General features: G+C 44.0%; 1 protein-coding gene across 2 annotated transcripts in view; it reads left to right on the plus strand.

Moving 5' to 3' along the window:
- The window catches only part of LOC144499568 (talin-1), a 278,973-nt gene that overhangs the window by 48,964 nt on the left and 202,179 nt on the right, over nt 1-27,830 (plus strand). Inside the window, exon 2 of one of the 2 annotated variants that reach the window (XM_078221680.1) lies at nt 4,100-4,230. The exons of the other annotated variant lie outside the window; for it this stretch is intronic. The gene's annotated coding sequence lies outside the window, so the exon portion shown is untranslated. The remainder of the gene's footprint in view (nt 1-4,099; nt 4,231-27,830) is intronic. 2 annotated transcript variants of the gene reach the window in all.

The following is a 27,830-nucleotide window of genomic DNA, read 5'->3' on the forward strand; positions in this document are numbered from 1 at the left end:
GTTGGTTTCCAGTTTCATCAGTGTTGTTGGAGCTGCACTCATCCAGGCAAGTGGAGAGTGTTCATCACACTCTGGACTCTTTTATAGCTCGTGAACAGGCATTGGGGAGTTGGGAGGTGAATTTCCTAGCCTCTGACCGGTTCCTATGGCCTCAGTATTTATATGGCTAGTCCAGTTGTAATTCTGACCAATATTAACCCTCAGGATGTTGATCATATGGAATTCAGTGATGGTAATGCCATTGAATGTCAAGGAGATATAGTTGGATTCTTTCTTGTTGGAGATGCGCATCGCTGACACCTGAGTGGTGCAAATGTAACTCGCCAGTTATCATCCCAAGCCTGAATGTTGCCCTGGTCTTGCTGCATTTAGAAATGGACTGATTTAGTATCTGAGGAGCTATAAATAGTCCTCAACATAGCACAATCATCATTGAACATCCACACTTCTGGCCCTAGGATGTTCCCCTGAGGAACTCCTGCAGTGATGTTCTGGGGCTGAGATAGTAGACCTGAAACAACCACAGCCATCTTCCTTTTGTGCTGGATGTGACACCAACCATTGGAGAGTTTTGCCCCTGGTTCCCATTGACTTCAGTTTTGTTGGGCTTCTTGATGCCTGTATTGTAGCTTCACCTCCATTTTTAGGTATGCCTAGTGCAGCTTCTGACAGCGTGGGGCATATACTCATGGGCCATCAGGTTACATACAGATTGTAGTTGAGTCCAATTCCGCTGCTGTTGATGGCTCACCGCCTCATGGATCCCCAGTCTTGATTTGCTAGACCTGCTTGAAATCTATCCTATTTGCAAGGTGGTAGTGCCACACTACATGATGGAGGCTATTCTCAAGGTGAAGACGGGACTTTGTCGCCACAAGGACTGTGCGGTGGTCCACGTACCAATGCAGATGACAAATGCACTTGTGACAGGTAGATTGGTGAGGACAAGTAGGTTTTTCCCTCTTCGTTTCCTCACCGCCTGCTGCAGACTCAGTCTACCAGCTATGTCTTTTGGGCTATGGTGTTACTGAGCTATTCTTGATGGACGTTGAAGACTCCAATCCTGCTGCAACTTCAAAACCAGTGAGGATCAGCCAGAAACCCGAAGTGGCGTCTTCAGGCCGGCCCTGGATGGGGCGGGGAATAAGTGGGTTCGGGAGAAAGTGGGGTTGGGGAAGAGAAGAGGAGAACTACTGCAATCTGGGGAAGTAGGGAGCAAATGTTTTTTTTTCTGGCTTGCATTTACCTTGATAATTCAAAAAATCCAAAAGAATGCAAGACCATTCTGCCAGGATTTTCCAGTCCTGCCAGCAATGGTCCCCACTGCTACCGGGACTGGAAAATCCCACCTATTTCAGACACCCAGGCCAGGATTTTCCCCCACGCTTTCAGGATCGCAATGTCGGTGTTAACTAGGGGTCCGAAGCCTGCATTGTGAGGAAAGTGACCTGTGATTTTCCCTGAGTCTTTAAAAGCTACTTAACCTGTTTCAGCAAGCTTTTGGTCCATGGCCTTAATACTGTCTTATGTTGGCTTACCTTGTCGAGACAGGTTGGCATTTGAAAGGTAATGATGTGATGGGGGGTAGGTAGGGGGACTGAAACAGAAGAAGATTGTTCCGGGGGAAGAAAATTCGTCTGGTTACAGGTTATGAAGAAAAGCATAAAAGTATTTAATTAAAACAAGATCCTTTTCTAAAGTTAGCTCAGTTTTATGATGTTTGAAGCTATGGAAATTTAGAAATATGGAAAATAAATGTCCAACTGCTTAAGCAATGTTTCTAAGAACTGTGGATTAGGGAAATTGACAGTCAATCATGGTGGCTATAAATGTTAAATGATAGCAAAATGACTAGTTTTGAGTGCAATTGATGCTAAGTAATTGATAAATGATTGCTTCTGAATGCAATTGCTGTGAAATGATAGCTAAACGATTGCCCTTGGATACAATTGATAAATGATAGCCACATGATTGTTTAAGTGAGTATAAATGATTGCTGTTGAATGCAAATGACTTCAAACTTTTCAGGTAGTTAAGCTTGCATTAACTATTTGAAATGTTTATCCTCTGTCTGTAGAAGTTATTGGGTGAGTCAGTATCCTTAAAAAAAAACCTCTTACAGCCAAGTTCCAATGAGAGGCCACACCCAAAACTGTTTTTGATCAACCTTTGCACATTTCCAAATGTTTTTTTAAAACCTGTTGGCCATAACTGCACAAGAACAGTTGATACTCATCCTGATGTGCACTGTTTTAGCACAAAATTGTTTTAAAAAAAATCAAGGTAATACATCTTTGCAGGCAGAAGAAAATGTTGCACAATGTATCTTGCACCAGAAGCTGAGAGTTGCAGTCTGCTTTTTTACCAGTTATTAATGTTGTACTTGTATTTTTATACAGATGTTTCTTCTATATTACAGTGCAGGCTTTCCAATATTGGAAAAGGACCAACACTGAGTGTGTATCTCAAACCATTTAATTCAATATGATTAATCCTCTCCTCAACTTTCAAAGCCTTGGCAATTTTGTGGTTACAATGAATAAGGTTGGTTAACGTACTTCAAAGAGAACAAACAAAGAACAATACAGCACAGGATCAGGCCCTTCGGCCCTCCAAGCCTGCGCCGCTCATGTGCCCACTAGACCATTCTTTTGTATCCCTCTATTCCCAGTCTGTTCATGTGGCTATCTAGATAAGTCTTAAACGATCCCAGCGTGTCTGCCTCAATCACCTTGCTTGGCAGTGCATTCCAGGCCCCCACCACCCTCTGTAAAATACGTCCCTCTGACATCTGTGTTGAACCTTGCCCCCCCTCGCCTTGAACCGTGACCCCTTGTGTTCGTCACCTCCGACCTGGGAAAAAGCTTCCCACTGTTCACTCTATCTATGCCCTTCATAATTTTATACACCTCTATTAGGGATTTGTCTGTCTTAATGTTTCCGAAAAAACCTAACACTTCCTTGTATTTGAGATTTTTTCTAATGGGTCAACACATCTCTCTAAGACACTACCAGTCAACATATCCCTCTCCTTTGTGAATACTGATGCAAAGTATTCGTTTAGGATCTCACCTACTTCCTTTGGTTCTGAGCATAATTCCCCTCCTTTGTCCCCGAGAGGTCAGATTCTTTCCCTAACAACCCTCTTGTTCCTAACGTATGTATAAAATGCCTTAGGATTCTCCTTAATCATGTCTGCCAAGGACATTTCATGACTCCTTTTTGCCCTTCTAACTCCCTGTTTGAGTTCTTTTCTACTTTCTCTGTATTCCTCCAGTGCTCCATCTGCTTTTAGCTGCCTGGACCTCATGTATGTCTCTTTTTTTTTCTTTTTGATTAGACCCACAATTTCACTGGTTATTCACGGCTCTCGAATCCTACCTTTCCTATCCTTCCTCTTTGCAGGCACATGCCCGTCCTGCAGTCCTATCAACTGCTCCTTAAAAGATTCCCACATGCCAGATGTGGATTTACCCTCGAACAGCCTCTCCCAATCAACAGCCACCAAATCCTGCCTAATCCGGCTATAGTTAGCCTTCCCCCAATTCAGCACCTTACCCATAGGACAACACTCATCTTTTTCCATTACTATCCTAAAGTTTACATCTTCCTTATTTTAGGAAAGGCAACTGTATTGAAAATAATTCCTCCCGTGAAGCGGCATCTAAAGATAATGACCAGCAGATTGAGCTGAAAAAACTAAAAGATATCTATAACTGTGAATACCAGAAATTACTTCACTTTACGGCTTAACCTGCCTCTTTACAAAAGTGGAAGAGAGCAAGGTCTCTGACCCACCAAAGGCTCCAGTTCCATTCCTAATGAAATGAATTGGTTTGTATGTTGGCCTCCATTCGTATTATAAAGTTACCTGATTTTTCCTAAATATTGACTGGCTTTGAAACCCTGTCCACTTGGCAAGCTTGCTATATTTCATGCATTTTTGCTTGTGCTTTGGCTCTTGATTACAATGTAGTCCAATGACTGCCAATATAAATGATATTTTTAGACATATTAATACTTATAGTGAAGGAACATTACTGTTAAAGGTTCATGTGCTCCCTCAAAATTGTACAGTATCTTTTTTTTGCCCATTCAGCATTGAGGAACTTTAACTGGAGTCAAGCCATTTGGAAGGGAAGGTTGAATGTCAAGCTTTTAAACTTTTTTTTAAGATTGAGAAGTTAAGCACCTATTCCAATAGCAAATAATTCATTACTAAAATAGTAGGTAAGTTGACATCATTAATCATTATAATCTTGTTAATTAAATGCCGTGGAGCTCACTAATTCAAATTTGCATTCCATTCCATGTTATAAACTTGTTTACTTGGAACCAGAAGAATGTTGTCTGATAAAAGTGGTGCTACTTCGCTCTGCATGTGCTATGTTTAAATAGTAACCTGCAGCAATATGATTTTGTCTAAACTTGTGTTGACAACTCTGCTGCATTTTTAACTAAATATCGGTATGTGAAGTTGGTGTAAATATAGCAGTAGTACAACTTGCCATTTTTCATACTTGATACTTTTGCTGGTTTGTGGTGTCTGATTGCTCTGTCATGCAAAACTCTGGTGCCTGTGTACTAACTCGTACCAAGTCATGTTGGTGCATCACCCCTATATTGGCTCCTGATTAAGCAAATGTTTTTTAAAAACCTCATCCTTGTTTTGACACTCTCCACACCTTGCCCTTTCCTAATTCTGTAATCTCCTTCAGCCCAACAATCCTAGGAACATGGGTATAGGAATAGGCCATTCAGCCACTTGTGCCTGCTCTGCCATTTAACTAGATCATGGCTGAGCGTCCACCTCAATGACAATTTCCCATCCTACCAATAACCTTTGCTGTCATTACTATCTAGCAATCTATCAACCAACGTCACACACATGACTGAATTCCAAAGATTCACCACCCTCAGATTGAAGAAATTCCTCCGTCTCCAGTCCTAAATGGCCTGCTCCTTATTCTGAGGCACTCATACATACATAGAAATACATAGAAAATAGAAACAGGACTAGGCCATTTGGCCCTACAAGCCTTCTCTGCCATTCATTTTGATCATGACTGATCATCAAATTCAATGTCCTGATTTCACCCCCCCTCCCCTTCCCTGTATCCCTTGATGCCTTTAGCCCCAAGAGCTATATCTAATTTCTTTTTGAAATCATACAATGTTTTGGCTTCAACGACATTCTGTTGTAGTGAATTCCACACATTCACCACCCTCTGGGTGAAGAAGTTTCTTCTCATCTCAGTCCTAAAAGGTTTACCCCCTATCCTCAAACTATGACCCCTAGTTCTGGACTCCTCCACCATTAGGAACATTCTTTCTGAATCCACTCTGTCTAATCCTGTTCGAATTTTATAAGTTTCTATGAGATCCCCCCTCACTCTTTTAAATTCCAATGAATATAATCCAAAAGACTTAGTCTCTCCCCATGTGATCTGCTTGCGATCCCAGGAATCAGCCTGGTAAACCTTTGCTCCACTCCCTCTGTCCCCTAGTCCTAGACTACTCTAGCCAAGGGAAACATCCTTTCTACATCTACTCTGTCACACCCTGTAAAGAATTTTTATGGCTTCAATGAGGTCACCTCTCATTCTTTGAAATACAATTCGAATACAGGCCCAGTTTCCTCAATCATTCCTTATAACGCAATCCTGCCATCCCAGGATTAGTCTAATGACTCTCTGCTGCACTCGCTCCATGGTAAGTATAGCCTTCCTTAGAGAAGGGGACCAAATCTGGGCACAACACTCCAGGTGTGGTCTAACCAAGGTTATATACATCTTTACTCTTCTACTCAAATCCTCTTGCGATAAATGCCACTTGCCTTCCTAATTGCTTACTGCATCTGCATGATAGCCTTCAGTGACGAATGAATGTGGCAAATAGTGACCACAATTCTGTTAGCTTTAGGATAGTGATGGAAAAGGATGAGTGGTGTCCCAAGGGTAAGGTGTTGGATTGGGGGAAGGCTAACTTTATTGGGATCAGGCAGAAATTGGCAGCTCTTGATTGGGAGAGGCTGTTTGAGGGTAAATCCACATCTGGTATGTGGCAGTCTTTTAAGGAACGGTTGTTAGGGCTACAGGACAAGCATGTGCCTGTAAAAAAGAAGGATAGGAAGGGTAGGATTAGAGAACCGTGGATAACCAGGGAAATTGAGGGACTGGTCAAAAGGAAAAGAGAGGCGTATGTTAGGTCCAAGCAGCTAAAAACGGAGGGAGCTCTGGAGGAGTATAATGAAAGTAGGAAAATACTCAAACGGGGAATTAGAAGAGCAAAAAGGGGTCACGAAATGTTCTTGGCAGACAGGATTAAGGAGAATCCCAAGGCATTTTATTCATACGTTAGGAACAAAAGGGTTGTAAGGGAAAAAATCGGACCTCTCAGGGACAAAAGTGGGGACTTATGCTTGGAGCCCAAAGAGGTAGGGGAGATCCTAAATGAATACTTTGCGTCGGTATTCACTAAGGAGAGGGATGTGTTGACTGGGAGTGTCTCGGAGGGGAGTGTTGAACCGTTGGAGAAAATCTCCATTACAAGGGAGGAAGTGTTAGGTTTGTTAGAGAATATAAAGACTGACAAATCCCCAGGGCCTGATGGAATCTATCCAAGGCTGCTCAGGGAGACGAGAGGTGAAATAGTTGGGCCTCTGACGCAAATCTTTGTCTCGTCACTGGACACAGGTGAGGTCCCAGAGGATTGGAGGATAGCCAATGTGGTCCCGTTATTTAAGAAGGGTAGGAAGGATAACCCGGGTAATTATAGGCCGGTGAGCTTGACGTCCGTGGTGGGGAAGTTGTTGGAGAAGATTCTTAAAGATAGGATGTATGCGCATTTAGAAAGGAATAAACTCATTAACGATAGTCAACATGGTTTTGTGAGAGGGAGGTCATGCCTCACGAACCTGGTGGTGTTTTTTGAAGAAGTGACCAAAATGGTTGACGAAGGAAGGGCCGTGGATGTTGTCTATATGGACTTTAGTAAAGCATTTGACAAAGTCCCTCATGGTAGGCTAGTGAAAAAGGTTGGATCCCATGGGATAAAGGGGGAGGTGGCTAGATGGGTGGAGAACTGGCTTGGTCATAGAAGACAGAGGGTGGTAGTGGAAGGGTCTTTTTCCGGCTGGAGGCCTGTGACTAGTGGTGTACCGCAGGGCTCTGTATTGGGACCTCTGCTGTTTGTGATTTATATAAATGATCTGGAAGAAGGAGTAACTGGGGTGATCAGTAAGTTTGCGGACGACACAAAACTGGCAGGACTTGCAGATAGTGAGGAACATTGTCAGAGGCTACAGAAGGATATAGATAGGCTGGAAATTTGGGCAAGGAAATGGCAGATGGAGTTCAATCCTGATAAATGCGAAGGGATGCATTTTGGTGGGAATAATGTAGGGAGGAGCTACACGATAAATGGAAGAACCATAAAGGGTGTAGAGACGCAGAGGGACCTGGGTGTGCAAGTCCACAGATCTTTGAAGGTGACGTCACAGGTGGAGAAGGTGGTGAAGAAGGCATATGGCATGCTTGCCTTTATAGGACGGGGCATAGAGTATAAAAGTTGGGGTCTGATGTTGCAGATGTATAGAACGTTGGTTCGGCCGCATTTGGAATACTGCGTCCAGTTCTGGTCGCCACACTACCAGAAGGACGTGGAGGCTTTGGAGAGAGTACAGAGGAGGTTTACCAGGATGTTGCCTGGTATGGAGGGGCTTGGTTATGAGGAGAGATTGGGGAAACTGGGGTTGTTCTCCTTGGAAAGACGGAGGATGAGGGGAGACTTAATAGAGGTGTATAAAATTATGAAAGGCATAGATAGGGTGAACGGTGGGAAGCTTTTCCCCGGGTCGGTGGTGACGTTCACGAGGGGTCATAGGTTCAAGGTGAAGGGGGGGAGGTTTAACACAGATATCAGAAGGACATATTTCACACAGAGGGTCGTGGGGGCCTGGAATGTGTTGCCGGGCAAGGTGGTGGAGGCGGACACACTGGGAACGTTTAAGACTTATCTAGACAGCTATATGAACGGAGTGGGAATGGAGGGATACAAAAGAGTGGTCTAGTTTGGACCAGGGAGCGGCGCGGGCTAATTGTTCCTGGTTTCTCGTTTCAAGGCTTCATTCTATGATCATCTTGCTGGTGCCAGTACAGAGTGAGACTGCGGATAGTTGGGAACCTGTCTCGGGGGCAGGGAATTCATATGGTGTTCGTGGAAGTGGAAATGACTAGGGTTGGGAAGCATTTTCCGATCGGGGCCATTGTGATCTCCTGGACTTGTTTCAATCGCCTCAGGGGGTCGGAGAGGAATTTCCCAGATTTTTTTTTCTCCATATTGGCCCTGGGGTTTTTCACTCTGGGTTTTCGCCTCTCCCTGGAGATCACATGGTCTGGAATGGGGGGGTGGGGGTAAGTTAATAGGTTGTAATGAACAAAGCATCGTAGCTGTGAGGGATAGCTCGGTGGATAGGATATTGGTATGTAGATAGGCTGGAAAATTGGGCGGGGATCCTGGATTCAGGATTCAATCCTGGACCGGGGAGCGGCGCGGGCTTGGAGGGCCGAAGGGCCTGTTCCTGTGCTGTATTGTTCTTTGTTCTTTGTTCTTTGAACAAAGACATCCAGGTCCCTTTGGACATTAATGCTTCCCAATCTCCCTCCATTTAAGAAATGCTCTTTACCTCTGTTCTCCTAGCAAAGTGGATAATCAATGTTAGTTTCATTGTCATAATTACTAAAACTAGTGTTGTATTCCAGATTTATTAATTGAATTTAAATTCAGAAGTTGCTGTAGTGGAACTTGAAACCTTATTCCCAGGGACATAGCCTGGGCCTCTGCTTTACTTATCCAAATGACATTACCATAATGCCAACATCTCCTACATCACCTTTTTACATTCTTCTTGCCAAACTTGGTCATGAGACACCCCTCTGAAACGCCTTAGAACTTCTCGATACATTCAAGGTACTATATTAATGTACATTGTTGCATCTCTAATAGTAAACAATGATTATTTAATTATCTGGTCATTCTGTTGGGTGATCAAATAGTAAGAAGTCTCTCAACACCAAGCTAAAGTCCAACAGGTTTATTTGGAATCACGAGCTTTCGGAGCACTGCTCCTCCATCAGGTTCATCACCTGATGAAGGAGTCGTGCTCTGAAAGCTCACAATTCCAAACAAAACCTGTTGGACTTTAACCTGGCGTTGTGAGACTTTTACTGTGCCCACCCCAGTCCAACGCTGGCATCTCTTTCAAAGTGATTTTTTTCACAATGCTCAGCAAAAGTATATACCAGTGATGAGGATGGACTGTAGAAAAAGAGATAATCAGCCATTGATATCTAAGGAAATAAAGGAGGGTATCAGATTGAACGAAAATGCATACAAAGTGGCAAAGAGTAGTGGGAAACTAGAGGATTGGAAAGTCTTTAAAGGTCAACAGAAAGCCATGAAAAAAGCTATAAAGAAAAGTAAGATGGATTGTGAGAGTAAACTAGCTCAGAATATAAAAACAGATAGCAACGGTTTCTACAAATATATAAAATGATAGACTGGCTAAAGTAAACATTGGTCCTTTAGAGCACAAGAAGAGGGACATCATAACTGGAAATGAGGAAATGGCTGAGGCATTGAACAGGTATCACAGTGAAAGACACAAATAACATGCCAGAAATTGATGACAAGAAGGCTATGGCTGGTGAGGATCATTATCACTAAAGAGGTAGTATTGGGCAAGTTAATGGGGCTAAAGGTAGACAAGTCTCCTGGTCCTGATGGAATGCATCCCAGGGTACAAAAAGAGATGGCGGGGGTAAATAGCAAATGCACTAGTGGTAATTTACCAAAATTCGCTGGACTCTAGGGTGGTTCCCGCAGATTGGAAAACAGCAAATGTGATGCACTGCTTTAAAAAAAAAAAAGAGGGTAGGCAAAAGGCAGGTAACTATAGGCTGGTTATTACGTGCATAGTGGACAATGGGCAACCTGTGGATGTGATGTATCTGGATTTCCAGAAGGCATTTGACAAGGTGCCGCACCAAAGACTGCTACATGAGATAAAGGTGCACGGTGTTACGGGTAATGTATTAGCATGGATAGAGGATTGGTTAACTAACAGAGCAGAGAGTGGAGGTAAATGGGTGTTTTTCTGCTTGGCGATCAGTGACTAGTGATGTGCCTCAGGGATCAGTGTTGGGACCACAATTGTTGGACCGTGTGCAGTGTGTCAAAATACATAGATGACACTAAGATGAGTGGCAGAGCAAAGTGTGCAGAGGATGCTGAAAGTCTGTAAAGGGATATAGATAGTCTAAGTGAATGGGCAAGGGTCTGGCAGATGCAGTATAATGTTGGTAAATCTGAAGTCGTCCATTTTGGTAGGAATAACAGCAAAATGGACTGTTATTTAAATAGTAAAAAATTGCAGGATGCTGCTGTGCAGAGGGACCTGGGTGCCTTTGTACAGGAATCACAAAAAGTTGGTTTGCAGGTGCAGCAGGTAATTAAGAAGGCAAATGGAATTTTGTCCTTCATTGCTAGAGGGATGGAGTTTAAAAGCAGGGAGGTTATTTTGCAGCTGTATAAGATGCTGGTGAAGCCACACCTGGAGTACTGTGTACAGTTTTGGTCTCCTTACTTGAGAAAGGATATACTACTGGCACTGGAGGGGGTGCAGAGGAGATTCACTAGGTTGATTCCGGAATTGAGAGGGTTGGGTTATGAGGAGAGACTGAGTAGACTGGGGCTATACTCATTGGAATTCAGAAGAATGAGGGGAGATCTTATAGACACATATAAGATTATGAAGGGAATAGATAAGATAGAAGCAGGGAGGTTGTTTCCACTGGCGGGTGAAACTAGAACTAGGGGGCATGGCCTCAAAATAAGGGGAAGCAGATTTAGGACTGTGAATCTGTGGAGTTTCCTGCCCAATGAAGCAGTTGAGGTTACCTCGTTGAATGTTTGTAAAGCAAGGATAGATAAATTTTTAAACAGTAAAGGAATTAAGGTGAGCAGGTGCGTAAGTGGAGCTGAGTCCATGAAAAGGTCAGCCATCTTATTGAATGGCGGAGCAGGCTCGCGGGGCCAGGTGGGCTACTCCTGCTCCTAGTTCTTATGTTCTTATTATCTCCACCTCAGGGTGATCAAATAGACAGCCTGTGTGTGTGTCTGAGAATTATTTATTAAAGATTCAAATGAGCAACCCAATGTCCAGTTTTAAATGTTTCTCGTACTCATTTCGTTAACCATGAGCAAAATTTAAAATGTTGAAGTTCAGCATGTGTACAAAGCAGACACATTCAGTTCCTATTTTCTCCAGGGCTACTCTTTTCTTGTAAGCCCCGTATACTTCTGAGAATTTTTGCAACTTTGAAAGTCCCTAACCCTTTAAAATACAACATGCTGTTACGTTATTGCTCAACACAGTTCTTGCCCTTGATGTTTCCCTTTTTGATGGACTTCCGATTCTTGAGTGTTTGTACTTTGCTTTTTTTGAGGTTTAAGTAAACTGTTTGGTAGAACATCAGTAATAAATTTAGACCACCAGTAGAAATATGGCATGAGTTCTTTCAGAATTATTGAGGATACTTGTGGCTTAAAGTCTGTATTCTTTCATGAGTGGGAGAAAGAAACTGATGTGGTAATGGCCTATTGTGAAGGTGTAGTTTTAAAATCCAAGCTGACTAATGCCGACCTGATGCTGTTTGGGCAATTACAATACAAGTGCTATTTCAATCTTGCATATATTATCAACCCTCATCTCAAGTATTAGAAGCCAATTTATTTGTAAGACGTAGAATTTTATATCAACAAATGACCACCATATGATCTCTCTCTCAATGACTATGATTTACGGCAACTGGGAGAGATGTTGTAGGTTGTGAAACCTGCCAGTTATACAAACGAACTGCCATGTAACTGAAATGGGATAGGAACATTTTAGATTTTTTTTCAAATCCACCTAAATCATAACTATACACATTCAGGATTGATTTTCACCCTTGCCTTTCTGCGCCGGCCCCAGCAGATCCAGTCCATGGTCATGATAAGCAAACCCAGCAAAGATGGTTAGTGGTCAGTTTTTAAAAAAAAAAACAACCATTTTTCCCAACAAACTAGTGTGTTGGTATACAAGTGATTCAGAACGCAAAGGGAATGTTGTTTATCCAAATGGGACAGTAGGGATGTTTTTCTACAGTTGGACAAGTTGTACAGCTTTGATCTCCTCCTTTAAGAAAGGACATAATTACATTAGAAGCAGTTCAGAGAAGCTTCACACCTGGGAGGGGATGGGGTTATCTTATGAGGAAAGGTTGGACAAACTGGAGCTGTATCCATTGGAATTTAGAGGAATGAGAGGTGATCTTATCAAAAAATATAAGGTCCTGAGGCGACTTGACAGATTGAGTGCTGAAAGGATGTTTTCCCCTTGTGGAAGAGATTAGAACTAGGGGACATTTCAAAAATAAGGAGTTTCCCTTTTAAGACGGGCAGAGATGAGGACAAATCCATTTTCTAAAGGTGAGTCCATGGAACACTCTTCCCCCAGAGGGCAGTGGAGCAAGGTCATTGAATACTTTTAAAGCCAAGGTGGATAGATTCTTAGACCATAAGATATAGGAGCAGAATTAGGCCATTCAGCCCATCGAGTCTGCTTTGCCTCTCAATCGTGGCTGATGAGTTTCTCAGCCCTATTCTCCTGCCACTTCCCCAAAACTTGGATGAGGGCGTGGAAGGATGGACTAGTAAATTTGCGGATGACACTAAAGTCGGTGGAGTTGTAGACAGTGCGGAGGGAAGTGGCAGGTTACAGAGGGACATAGATAAGCTGCAGAGCTGGGCTGAGAGGTGGCAAATGGAGTTTAATGCGGAAAAGTGTGAGGTGATTCACTTTGGAAGGAGTAACAGGAATACAGAGTACTGGGCGAATGGTAAGATACTTGGTAGTGTGGATGAACAGAGGGATCTGGGTGTCCATGTGCATAGATCCCTGAAAGTTGGCACCCAGGTTGATAGGGTGGTTAAGAAGGCGTACGGTGTGTTAGCTTTTATTGGTAGAGGGATTGAGTTTCGGAGCCAGGAGGTCATGCTGCAACTGTACAAAACTCTGGTGCGGCCGCATTTGGAGTATTGCGCACAGTTCTGGTCGCCGCATTATAGGAAAGATGTGGAAGTGTTGGAAAGGATGCAGAGGAGATTTACCAGGATGTTGCCTGGTATGGTGGGAAAATCGTATGAGGAAAGGCTGAGGGGCTTGAGTTGTTTTCGTTTGAGAGAAGAAGGTTAAGAGGTGACTTAATAGAGGCATACAAGATGATCAGAGGATTAGATAGGGTGGATAGTGAGAGCCTTTTTCCTCGGATGGTGTTGGCTAGCACGAGGGGACATAGCTTTAAATTGAGGGGTGAGAGATATAGGACAGATGTTAGAGGTAGGTTCTTTACTCAGAGAGTAGTAAGGGCGTGGAATGCCCTGCCTGCAGCAGTGGTGGACTTGTCAACGTTGAGAGCGATCAAGTGGTTATTGGATAAACACATGGATGATATTGGAATAGTGTAGATTAGAGGGGCTTTAGATTGGTACCACTGGTCGGCGCAACATCGAGGGCCGAAGGGCCTGTACTGCACTGTAATGTTCTATGTTCTACGTAAAACCTTTGATCCCCTTACCAATCAAGAACCTATCTATCGCTGTCTTAAATATACTCAATGATCTGGCCTCCACAACCTTCTGTGGCAATGAGTTCCGTAGATTCCCCATCCTTTGGCTGAAGAAATTCCTCATCTCTGTTCTAAAGGGTCGTCTCTTTATTCTGAGGCAGCATGGTGGCACAGTGGTTAGCACTGCTGCCTCACAGCCACCAGAAACCCACGTTCGATTCCCCAGCTTGGGTCACTGTCTGTGTGGAGTTTGCACATTCTCTCTGTTTCTGCGTGGGTTTCCTCCGGGTGCTCTGGTTTCCTCCCACATTCTGAAAGATGTGCTGGTTAGGTGCATTGGCCCGAACAGGCGCCGGAATGTGGCGACTAGGGGAATAATTTATTCATCAAAGCATAGATTATGAGAGGTTATTGCAGTGTTAATGTAAGCCTTACTTATGACTAATCAATAAACTTTTTTACTTTAACTTTAAGGCAGTGCTCTTGGATCCTAGTCTTTCCTACTAATGGAAACATCTTCCCCACATCCACTGTATCCAGGCCTTTCAATATTCCATAAGTTTCAATAACTTCGCTTCTCGGCCTTTTGGCTAAGATCAAGTGTAGTATGGTTGGCAGCCCATGGTCGGCCGCACTTGGTTGAGGTCATTAGGTAACACTGAAGCTTCATATGTTTCATATGAAGCAATTTTTAAAAGCGGCATCTCGGCCTTTTGGCTAAGATGCAAATGAGCTCAAGTCTTGGAGGAGGAACCTCCCCCTTATCCAATCAGCTTGGCTCATGTAGATCAGGCCCAGGACAGGGTGGTTTGGTCGCTCGCCCTGTCTTGTCAGCCTGGATCTGAAATGTCTCAACTTGTTGAGACTCTGAATTGGATTTGATTTGATTGAATTGGAAAAGTATAAAAAAAAATAAAATAAGTTTCAATAACAACCCCCCTCATCCTTCTAAACTCCGTCGACTCCAGACCCAGTGTCCTCAAATGCTCCGTATACATCTAGCTTTTCATTCCTGGGATCATTCTTGTGAACCTGCTCTGGATCCTCTCCAGGGCTTGCACGTTCTTCCTCCAATACGGGGCCCAAAATTACACTCAATATTCCAAATGTGACCTGACCAGAACTTTATAAAGCCTTAGCAGTACATCCCTGCTTTTGTGTTCTAGCCCTCTCAAAATGAATGCAAAGATTGCATTTGCTTTTCTAATACCAACTCAACCTGCAAGTTAACCTTAAGAGAATCCTGAACTAGGACTCCCCCAATTTCTGAATTCTCTCTCCATTTATAAAATTGTCTACACCTCTATTCTTCCTACCAAAGTGCATAGCCCCATACTTTCCCACGACTGACAAAGAAACCAAAAAGTATCAGAGATAGACAGGGAAGTGGAATTGAGGCAACAATCAGATCAACCGAGTGGCTCACCCCTGCATTTGGGGGGGTCAAATAAGGCAAAGGATTGCACAGTGGATGGGTGGATACTGAGAGGTGTAGAGGAAGTGAGGGACCTTGGAGTGAATGTCCATAGATCTCTATAAATAGCAGGACAGGTTGATAAGGTAGTTAAGAAGGCACATGGAATAATTTATTCATCAAGGCATAGATTATGAGAGGTTATGTTGGAACTATATAGAACATTAACACAACGTGAATACTGTGTGCAGTTGTGGTTACCTCATTACAGAAAGGGACTAATTGCTTTTGTCCCTGAGTTAATTTGAGTTAGTTTATTTGTTTTGCCCTAAAAGAGGGAGAGGGTGCAGAGGAGATATCTGAGGATGTTTCCAGGACTGGAAAATTGCAGCTAAAAGATTGGATAGGCTAGGGTTGTTCCCCTTGCAACGATAGATGCTGAGAGGAGATTTGAGCTGTAAAATGGGATTTTCATAGCAAATTCATCGCAGTGTTAATGTCAGCCTACTTGTGACTCTAATAAATACATTTTAAACTTTAAAAGGTTGTGAGGGGCCTGGTTCCCTTAGCAGAGAGGTCAGTGATGAGGGGCGCGTAGGTTAAAGTGATAGAAAGATTACAGGGGAGATGAGGAAAAGTTTTTTTTCAACCTAAGAGTTGGGGGGGGGGGGGGGTCTGGAACTTGCTACCTGAAAGGATGATAGAGGCAGAAACCCTCAACTTATTTAAAAGGTGTCTGCATATGTACCTCCAATGTCACAACCTGCCTATGGACCAAGTGCTGGAATTGGAGGATTAGGTAGGCTGGATGGCTCATTTTTCAGCTAGTCCAGACATGTTGAGCCAAGTGGCTTCTTCCTGTGACGTAAATGTTCTATGATTCCTCAACCGTAAGTTCGTTTGGGAGTATTCTGTTGTGTGCAAATTCCATTCACTTACCCTGTGGTCTTTTTGGGCCTCTATTAACATGCAGTCCCTCTAATGGCAAGCTGTACTAAAAGTCATCAGACGTAGTTAAATATTAATGCTGACAGGACTTGAGATTTTGAAATATTTCTGATGCCGTAAATGGAGCATTGAGAAATACTCTGTTGTGACAAATTCTCACAGGTATAATGGGAAATAATTGGAGACTGTCATAGACATGCCCTGTCACACCCCACCAAACTGCTTGCAAGCAACTGAGTCACTGTCAACCCCGCTGGATCTTTATGGGATGTACTAACACATTAAGAGCATTCAAATGGTTATTGGATAAACATATGGATGATATTGGAATAGTGTAGATTAGAGGGGCTTTAGATTGGTTTCACTGGTCGACGCAACATTGAGGGCCGAAGGGCCTGTACTGTGCTGTAATGTTCTATGTTGTAACACAAGTTGAACTGGGAATCTCCTCATTTTATGAAAAAAAAAGTATTCTCAGATGGGGGAGGCGATGGCCTAGTGGTATTATCGCTAGGCTATTAATCCATAAACTGAGTTAATGTTCTGGGGACCCGGGTTCAAATCCTACCATGGCAGATGGTGGAATTTGAATTCAATAAAATTAGATATTTGGAATTAAGACTCTACTGATGACCATGAAACCATTGTTGGTTGTCAGAAAGTCCCATCTGGTTCACTAATGTCCTTTCGGGAAGGAAATCTGCCACCCTTACCTGATTTGGCCTACAAGTAACTCCAGAGCCACAGCAATGTGGTTGACTCTCAACTGCTTTCAGGCAACTGGGGATGGGCAATAAATGGTGGCCAGCCAGCAATGCCCATGTTCCATGAATGAATAAAAAGTATTTTGGGGGGAACTGGGTGAGGAGGCAAAACTTTAGTACTTGATCAGTAATGTTCTAAATTATATATCACTTAAATTTTTTTAACTTATTCATGGAGAGCCATGACTTCGAATAGCTAAATCATAGAATCCGTACAGCACAGAAGAAGGCCAAGTGGCCCATCGATTCTGCATTGACCACAATCCCCACCCCCACCCCTTCCGGCCAGATCCTTTTCCAGTCCCACACGTTTATCCTGCTAACCCCCTGACAGCCGGGTCAATTTAGCATGACGAATCAAACGAACCCGCACATCTTTGGACTGTGGGAGGAAACCCGAGCACCCGGAGGAAACCCATGCAGACACAGAGAACATGCAGACTCCACACAGACAGTGAGCCGAGGAATTGAACCTGGGTCCCTGGTGCTGGTGATGCAGCAGTGCTAACCACTGCCACTCTGAATGTCAATCATTGGTTACTTATCTAACTTCTATCATTTTAACTGGGCTGGACTCGATGACTGGAGCAACTCTACATGCACACGATTTTTTGTGGAATAACCCCGAGAGTGAGCCATGCTGTGAAGGCACCAACCGTTTGCAATGCATTCTCATCGGAGCAATCATCATAGAACATAGAACATAGAACATTACAGCGCAGAACAGGCCCTTCGGCCCACGATGTTGCACCGACCAGTTAAAAAAAAAAAACTGTGACCCTCCAACCTAAACCAATTTCTTTTCGTCCATGAACCTATCTACGGATCTCTTAAACGCCCCCAAACTAGGCGCATTTACTACTGATGCTGGCAGGGCATTCCAATCCCTCACCACCCTCTGGGTAAAGAACCTACCCCTGACATCGGTTCTATAACTACCCCCCCTCAATTTAAAGCCATGCCCCCTCGTGCTGGATTTCTCCATCAGAGGAAAAAGGCTATCACTATCCACCCTATCTAAACCTCTAATCATCTTATATGTTTCAATAAGATCCCCTCTTAGCCGCCGCCTTTCCAGCGAAAACAATCCCAAATCCCTCAGCCTCTCCTCATAGGATCTCCCCTCCATACCAGGCAACATCCTGGTAAACCTCCTCTGCACCCTCTCCAAAGCCTCCACATCCTTCCTGTAATGTGGGGACCAGAACTGCACACAGTACTCCAAGTGCGGCCGCACCAGAGTTGTGTACAGTTGCAACATAACGCTACGACTCCTAAATTCAATCCCCCTACCAATAAACGCCAAGACACCATATGCCTTCTTAACAACCTTATCTACTTGATTCCCAACTTTCAGGGATCTATGCACACATACACCTAGATCCCTCTGCTCCTCCACACTATTCAAAGTCCTCCCGTTAGCCCTATACTCAACACATCTGTTATTCCTACCAAAGTGAATTACCTCACACTTCTCCGCATTAAACTCCATCCGCCACCTCTCGGCCCAACTTTGCAACCTGTCTAAGTCTTCCTGCAAACTACGACACCCTTCCTCACTGTCTACCACACCACCGACTTTGGTGTCATCAGCAAATTTGCTAATCCACCCAACTATACCCTCATCCAGATCATTAATAAATATTACAAACAGCAGTGGCCCCAAAACAGATCCCTGAGGTACACCACTTGTAACCGCACTCCATGATGAATATTTACTATCAACCACCACCCTCTGTTTCCTATCCGCTAGCCAATTCCTGATCCAATTTCCTAGATCACCCCCAATCCCATACATCTGCATTTTCTGCAGAAGCCTACCATGGTGAACCTTATCAAACGCCTTACTAAAATCCATATATACCACGTCCACTGCCTTGCCCCCATCCACCTCCTTGGTCACTTTCTCAAAAAACTCAATAAGGTTAGTAAGGCACGACCTACCTGCCACAAAACCATGCTGACTATCACCTATCAATTCATTACTCTCCAAATAACTATAAATCCTATCCCTTATAATTTTTTCCAACATCTTGCCGACAACAGAAGTGAGACTCACCGGTCTATAATTCCCGGGGAAGTCTCTGTTCCCCTTCTTAAACAATGGGACAACATTCGCTAACCTCCAATCTTCTGGTACTATACCAGAGGCCAACGACGACCTGAAGATCAGAGCCAGAGGCTCTGCAATCACTTCTCTTGCCTCCCAGAGAATCCTTGGATAAATCCCATCCGGACCAGGGGATTTATCTATTTTCAGACCCTCCAGAATATCCTGCACATCCTCCTTATCAACTGTAATACTGTCTATTCTACTCCCCTGCAACCCAGTGTCCTCCTCAGCTATATTCATGTCCCCTTGCGTGAACACCGAAGAGAAATATTGGTTCAATGCTTCACCAATCTCCTCCGGTTCCACACATAACTTCCCTCTGCCATCTATAACTGGCCCTAAACTTGCCCTAACCAACCTTCTGTTCTTGACATACCTATAGAACGCCTTAGGATTCTCTTTAACCCTATCCGCCAAAGTCTTCTCATGTCCCCTTTTAGCCCTTCTAAGCTCGCTCTTCAACTCCCTCTTAGCCAATCTAAAGCTTTCTAGTGCACTACCCGAGTGCTCACGTCTCATCCGAACATAAGCCTCCTTTTTCTTTTTAACCAACAAAGAAACTTTTTTGGTGCACCACGGTTCCCTAGCCCTACCAATTCCTCCTTGCCTGACAGGGACATACCTATCACAGACTCGCAGTAGCTGCTCCTTGAAAAAACTCCACATGTCGGACGTTCCCAGTCCCTGTAAACTCCTAGTCCAACCTATGTTTCCTAATTCTCTCCTAATAGCCTCATAATTACCCTTCCCCCAGCTAAAACCACTGGCCCGAGGTTCATGCCTATCCCTTTCCATCACTAAGGTGAACGTAACCGAATTGTGGTCACTATCACCAAAATGCACACCAACTTCCAAGTCTAGCACCTGGTCTGGCTCATTTCCCAGCACCAGATCCAATATAGCCTCACCTCTAGTTGGCCTGTCTACATACTGAGTCAAAAAACCTTCCTGCACGCTTTGAACAAAAACTGACCCCTCTAACGAGCTAGAGCTATAACAATTCCAGTCAATATTAGTCAAGTTAAAATCCCCCATAACAATTGCCCTATTACTTTCACTCCTAAGCAGGATTGACTCCGCAATCCTTTCCTCAACCTCTCTAGAACTTTTAGGAGGTCTATAAAAGACTCCCAACAGGGTGACCTCTCCTCTCCTATTTCTAATCTCCGCCCATACTACCTCAACAGATAAGTCCTCATCAAACCTCCTCTCTGACACTGTGATACAATCTCTGACCAATAATGCTACCCCTCCCCCTCTTCTACCTCCTTCCCTACTTCGACTAAAACATTTGAACCCCGGGACCTGCAGCATCCATTCCTGCCCCTGCTCTATCCATGTCTCTGAAATAGCCACAACATCGAAGTCCCAGGTACTGATCCACGCTGCAAGTTCACCCACTTTATTGCGAATACTCCTGGCATTGAAGTATACACATTTCAAACCCTGCTCCACCCCACCTCTGCAATGCCGTGCATTGCAGTCCCCATCCATGCATCCCTCACTTTCAGCCCCACTACTCAGGATCCCTCCCCCCCCCCCCGAATCAGTTTAAACCTCCCTGCATGGCCTTAGCAAATTTACCCCCCAGGATATTGCTCCCCTTCTGATTAAGGTGTAGACCATCCTTCTCATAGAGGTCACACCTTCCCCAGTACGAGCCCCAATTGCTTAAGTACCTGAACCCCTCCCTCCTGCACCATCCCCTCAGCCATGAATTCAAACCTTCCCTCTCCCTATTCCTCTCTAAACTATCCCGTGGTACAGGCAAGAGTCCAGAGATAACCACTCTGTCAGTCTTGGCCTTTAGTTTCCACCCCAACTCCATAAATCCCTGCCTAATATCCCCTTCCCCTATCCTCCCTATGTCGTGTGTCCCCACATGTACAATAACTTGTGGTTTATCTCCCTCCCCCCTAAGAGTCCTGAATACCCTGTCAGACACATCCCGGACCCCAGCCCCTGGTAGGCAACACACCAACCCTGAGTCCCTACCTTTAGTTCCGACCCTCCTATCTGTCCCCTTAATTGTGGAGTCCCCAATCACAAGGCCCAGTCTTTTACAGCCCCTAACCACCTGAGCTTTCTCACTCGGCTCACCCCCAGAGATCTGCTCTCTATGCTCAGTTGATTCCTCCTCAACTGTAGCCTCCAGCACCGAAAACCTATTATGGAGGGGAACCGCCCCAGGGGATTGTCTTCCCGATTGCTTCTTACCCCTCCTCCTGGCATTGACCCAAGCCTCATTTCTAGGAGTTACTATTTCTCTATAACTCCTATCAACTTCCACCTCCGCCTCCCGAATTATGCGGAGTTCCTCTACCTCCCCCTCCAGCTCCTTTACACGCTCCTCCAGAAGCTGCAATCTAATGCACTTCTTACAACTAAATCACTCATGGATTTAGTACTCACAATCATGAGCAAATTCATAAGTTTACAAGTACTCTATAAGATGCTTATGCGTGTGCGACTGAGCAGTGTGGAAATGTTTAATTAAGAAAAACTAACTTTGAACTGCAGCTGTGATGTAGACTACTAAGACAGTAGATGTTAAGGGTGTTGCTTTTCTATTGTGTTATTGCTGTGGTACGGTTAGATATGAATATCCGTAATGTGTAACACCCAGAAACCTCCAGAATGTGGTTCTCAGAACAGGAAGTGTGAGGCTTAACTACTGCAGGAAGTTCCCTGACTTCTTTTTATAAAAAAGGACTTGAACTAAAACTACAAATCATTCTGTAATTTTATTCCAAACTAAATATTTTTAAAGTTTAATGACATTGTGGTAAAGTATGTTGAAGTAGTGAAGTCCTGTTGCGCTGTATTTGACCTGTGGCTCATTGATAATGAGCTGGTTTTGCTTTGTACCTCCTGACTGGATAACACGCATGCCCGGTACTTGCTGAGCTGGTTGATTACTAACCAGCTGCTCTTGCATCAATAATCATGGGGTTTTTCAAGTGCATTATGTCAAACAGTCTTTTGGATCCTCTTGTTCCAAATGTTGATCTGTTACAGTTTGCCCATCAACCTCATAAGTCAGTCAAGGCTGCTGTTCTGACCTTGGATATCTGACCCAACAGAACATGAATGCATAAGGCTTGCACTATACTCGTGCTACCTTTGTTGATTTCTCTTTAGCTTTTTATGCTATGCAACCATTCAATCTTAATGAAAAGATCTTCACGCCAATTTTATTCTCCGACTTGGGTTCGTTTCACAACTGAACCCAACTGGCATTGGTTTCTGGGATTTAATCAGAGCCCATGTTAACAAATACTGGGCCTCCTTGGCTCTGTGTACTGTCACCATGATTTTCATCCTCTATAATGAATGATCGTCGATCAGAGTATGTTGATGTATGCTGATACTGTACTTGTGCGTTTTATCAGGAATAACAAAGGAAACTATAGGAATATAGAAATCATAGAAACCCTACAGTGCAGAAGGAGGCCATTCGGCCCATCGAGTCTGCACCGACCACAATCCCACCCAGGCCCTACCCCCACATCCCTACATATTTACCTGCTAATCCCTCTAACCTACGCATCTCAGGACTCTTAAGGGGCAATTTTTAGCATGGCCAATCAACCTAACCCGCACATCTTTGGACTGTGGGAGGAAACCGGAGCACCCGGAGGAAACCCACGCAGACACAAGGAGAATGTGCAAACTCCACAGTGACCCAAGCCGGGAATCGAACCCAGGTCCCTGGAGCTGTGAAGCAGCAGTGCTAACCACTGTGCTACCGTGCCGCCCAGCACTGTGCTACCGTGCCGCCCATATATTATGATTTTCTTAGACTGAATGAAACAAGTCAGAAGAACAACTTACAGACTTCAGTAAAAGTCCAAATAATTTTGTTCCTTTGAAGATTCATGATGTTGGCATTGAAATAGTTGAATTGGAGGGAATACTTTACAGATGTGATGGCCAAGGGACACATGATTATACTACCTCAGAAAACTCAAATCCTTTTGTGTAGATCCGAAGGTCATGAAGGTCTTTCATGCAGCTATAGTTGAGTGTGCTATCCTTTATTGATGTCTAGCCTGGTACTGCTGTCTTAGGAAAGCAGACTCTGGGTACGGAGATCACTGAACCAGGCAGGGAAGGGTACTTGGTGAACAGATCCCTCTTGACGAAATCTGTTGAAGCAATTTGGCAAAAGAAGAGTGCATCATGAAGAATGTGAATAACCCTCGCCTCAGTATTATGTGCAGGGAAAAAAAGCTACAATTTCTCTGTTGCAGAACTAATTGGTTCTTAAATTTGTTTGTGCCATTCTGTACAAAGTTTAACATGATGCCGAGCCAGCAATGGCCACATCCCATGGAAGAATGAAAGAAAATACCCAAAATGAATGTCCGTATGAAAAATAAAGTGAAATTTAACTGAATTGAATTACTTGTTTTCCGGGAAACCAGATTGGGAGGAGGCATAGAAACATAGAAGAAACGTAGAAAAACTACCGCAGAAAACAGGCCCTTCGGCCCCACAAGTTGTGCCGAACATATCCCGACCTTTTAGGCCTACCTATAACCCCCCATCCTATTAAGTCCCATGTACTCATCCAGGAGTCTCTTAAAAGACACTATTGAGTTTGCCTCCACCACCACTGACGGCAGCCGATTCCACTCGCCCACCACCCTCTGTGTGAAACACTTCCCCCTAACATTTCCCCTGTACCTACCCTCCAGCACCTTAAACCTGTGTCCTCTCATAGCAGCCATTTCCACCCTGGGAAAAAGCCTCTGAGTCCACCCGATCTATGCCTCTCAACATCTTATATACCTCTATTAGGTCTCCTCTCATCCTCCATCTCTCCAAGGAGAAAAGACCGAGCTCCCTCAGCCTATCCTCATAAGGCATGCCACTCAATCCAGGCAACATCCTTGTAAATCTCCTCTGCACCCTTTCAATCTTTTCCACATCCTTCCTGTAATGAGGCGACCAGAACTGAGCACAGTACTCCAAGTGGGGTCTGACGAGGGTCTTATATAGCTGCATCATTATCCCCGGACTCCTAAACTCAATCCCTCGATTGATAAAGGCCAGCACACCATACACCTTCTTAACCACCTCCTCCACCTGCGGGGCCGATTTTAGAGTCCTATGGTCCCGGACCCCAATGTCCTTCAGATCCTCGACAGTACTAAGAGTCTTTCCCTTTATATTGTACTCCTTCATCCCATTTGACCTACCAAAATGGACTGCGACGCATTTATCTGGGTTGAAGTCCATCTGCCACTTCTCCGCCCAGTCTTGCATCCTATCTATGTCCCTCTGTAACTTCTGACATCCCTCCAGACTATCCACAACCCCACCAACCTTCGTATCGTCGGCAAACTTACCAACCCATCCCTCTACTTCCTCATCCAGGTCATTTATGAAAATGACAAACAGCAAGGGTCCCAGAACAGATCCCTGGGGCACACCACTGGTGACCGACCTCCATTTAGAAAAAGACCCATCTATACACACTCTCTGCCTCCTTTGGGCAAGCCAGTTCTGGATCCACAGGGCAGCAGCCCCTTGGATCCCATGCCCTCTCACTTTTTCTAGAAGCCTTGCATGGGGTACCTTATTGAACGCCAATAAATCCACATAAACCACATCTACCGCTTTCCCTTTGTCAATGTGTTTAGTCACATTTTCGAAGAACTCCACCAGGCTCGTAAGGCACGATCTGCCATTGACAAAGCCATGCTGAGTATTCTTGAGCATACTAAACCTCTCTAAATGCTCATAAATCTTGTCCCTCAGGATCTTGTCCCTCAGGATCTTCTCCATCAGCTTACCAACCACTGAGGTTAGACTCACGGGTCGGTAATTTCCTGGGCTATCCCTATTCCCCTTCTTGAAAATAGGAACCACATCTGCAATCTTCCGGCACCTCCCCCATCTCCATCGATGACGCAAAGATCGTTGCCAGAGGCTCTGCAATCTCTTCCCTCGCCTCCCACAGTAACCTGGGGTACATCCCATCCGGACCCGGCGACTTATCTATCTTGATGCCATTCAAAGATTCCAGCACAACCTCTTTCTTAAAGTCCACATACTCAATCTTTTCAGTCCACCACAAGCCCGCAGTGCATCCACCCAGGTCCTTCTCCCCTGTGAAAACCGAGGCAAAATACTCATTAAGCACCTCTGCCATTTCTACTGGTTTCGTACAGATTTTCCCGCCTTCACCTTTTGTAGGCCCTATTCCTTCACGTCTCATCCTTTTACTTTTCACATATTTATAGAACGCCTTAGGGTTTTCCTTAATCCTACCTGCCAAGGCCTTCTCGTGACCCCTTCTAGCTCTCCTAATTTCCTCCTTTAGTCCCTTCCTATAAGCCATATACTCATCTAGATCCCTATCTTCGCCAAGCTCTCTGAACCTTTTGTACGCTTTCCTTTTCTTCTCGACTAGGTCCCGCACAGCTTTCGTGCACCACGGTTCCTTTAACCTACCAACTCCTCTGTCTGCTCGGAACGTTGTCCTGTAGAACTCTAGACAGACATTCCTTGAAAAGCTGCCACCTCTCTTCAGTACATTTCCCCGAGAATACCTCCTTCCAATTTACTCCTCTAATTTGCTGCCTTATGTCTTCATATTTCCCCTTACTCCATATAAACGCTTCCCTAGCTTGCCTGATCCTCTCTTTTTCCAATGCAAGCGTAAAGGAGATAGAGTTATGATCGCTATCCCCAAGATGCTCTCCCACTGAGAGATCTGACACCTGTCCAGGTTCATTGGTCAGTATCAGATCAGGTACAGCCTCTCCTCTTGTAGGCTTGTCCACATGCTGTGTCAGGAAACCCTCCTGAACACACCTAACGAACTCCTCCCCATCCAATCCCCTTACCCTAGGGATATTCCAATCTATGTGTGGGAAATTAAAGTCTCTCATCACAACTCTGTTATTATTGCAACTCTCCAGGATCTGTTTCCCTATCTGCTCCTCCACCTCACTGTTACTATTGGGCGGCCTATAGAAAACTCCCAGCAAAGTAAAGTGATCGACCCCTTCCCACTCCGAACTTCCATCCACTCTCTTGTGTCAGATTAATGAACCTGTCTATCTCCTTACAGTGGAGATGCCGGCGTTGGACTGGGGTAAACACAGTAAGAAGTTTAACAACACCAGGTTAAAGTCCAACAGGTTTATTTGGTAGCAAAAGCCACACAAGCTTCACTGGCTGTCTTGTCTGTAGACAATACACATCTTTTTAGCCTGTCTTGATGCTCTCTCCACTCACATTGTTTCGTTTCTTAAAGACTTGATTAGTTGTAAGTATTCGCATTCCAACCATTATTCATGTAAATTGAGTCTGTGTCTTTATAAGCTCTGCTTGTGAACAGAATTCCCACTCACCTGAAGAAGGGGCTTAGAGCTCCGAAAGCTTGTGTGGCTTTTGCTACCAAATAAACCTGTTGGACTTTAACCTGGTGTTGTTAAACTTCTTACTGTATCTCCTTACAGGCCAACATTGGACTAACTCGAGCCTGGGAATGGACTTTTTGGTTGGGTGTCCTGATAGGAAGGAAGCGTGAAATGTTGCTGTTCATTTCAAGGACAGTAAACAATCCAGCAATCAGTATTATAATTGCTTTTAAGGATTGTACATTTAGCTTCGCTCCTGAAACAAAGCTCAAACAATTATCATGTCAATTATTCTTGCTGCATCAGATGGTATTTCTGATATAAATTTACAAAGTAAACTATTGTGATTCTGGAACTTTTTTTCTTCACCTACAACTCTGTACCATCCTCCATAAACATGAAGTGGCCATTTGAATCTTAAAGAGGGTGCATTAAAAAATCAGCTGAAATGAAGTCAGAAAAAAAATCTAGAGAAACATAACTGAGCATCAAAACATTGATCAATTTTTGAGGTTTCATAAAATAATTTCTAACTATTGCAGTATAAAATCTTTATGGCCAAAATAAATGAAAATTAAAGTTGAAGTAAAACAAGCTATTATTAAACTTGGGCAATGAGCATGGAACTAAAGGACACAAGTACAAAGTTGCCCCTTAGAATTACCGTTTCTCTAAAAGATATAACTGTATGGAACAGCAACTTTGTAGTTGATTTGGAGGTCAATTAATATCGTTTAAAAGGGAACTGTGTCATAGGGAGTTGTCGAGCTGTGAACATTGCTGTAGGAATGTAGGTGAAAGAGGATTAGTGTTCATAGAATTATAGAATCCCTATGGTGCAGAAGGAGGCCATTAGGCCCATCAAGCCTGCACCGACGACAATCCCTCCCAGGCCCTATCCCCGCAACCCCACGTATTTATCCCGTTAGACGCCCTGGTATTAAGGGGCAATTTAGCATGGCCAATCAACCTAACTTGCATATCTTTGGACTGTGGGAGGAAACTGGAGTAGCTATGGGAAGAATGTGCAAACTCCACACAGTGACCCTGATACCCTGGCGCTGTGACACAGCAACGCTAACCACTCTGCACCCCAGGAGTGAACTGATAGTGGAAGGAATGTTTGGACTCTAATGTGTGTTCAGTAGACTGAATGGTCAGTTTATTTTGGACTTTTTTTTTCCAGCTGCACTTGTGCATTTGTATCAACAGCAACAGTCAAGAAGGCAGAAAGGAAAAACAAATCAGTTTCTCAGGATCAAATCTCAATGTGATCTACTAAATTGTGACAAAAGAAAGAGCTTCTAATTTTAGTTGGGCAGTCTTTTGATTGATCCTGACCAGTTCAAAACTAGTCGGCATCATCATTGATACAGAGTTGGCTAGTAGAGCAGCCCAGTTTAGAGGAACCAAGCCTTGTGATTCCAACACTAACAGATGTGATCCATTCTGTTGCCTTTAAGGGTAACCATTTCCTTTGAATTGAGCTAACAGTTATTCAGATGACAAACTTCCAGTAATTGCAGAAGGCATTTTAATAGTGTA

Source organism: Mustelus asterias, chromosome 1, assembly GCF_964213995.1.
Source record: "Mustelus asterias chromosome 1, sMusAst1.hap1.1, whole genome shotgun sequence".
NCBI classification, from domain to species: domain Eukaryota; kingdom Metazoa; phylum Chordata; class Chondrichthyes; order Carcharhiniformes; family Triakidae; genus Mustelus; species Mustelus asterias.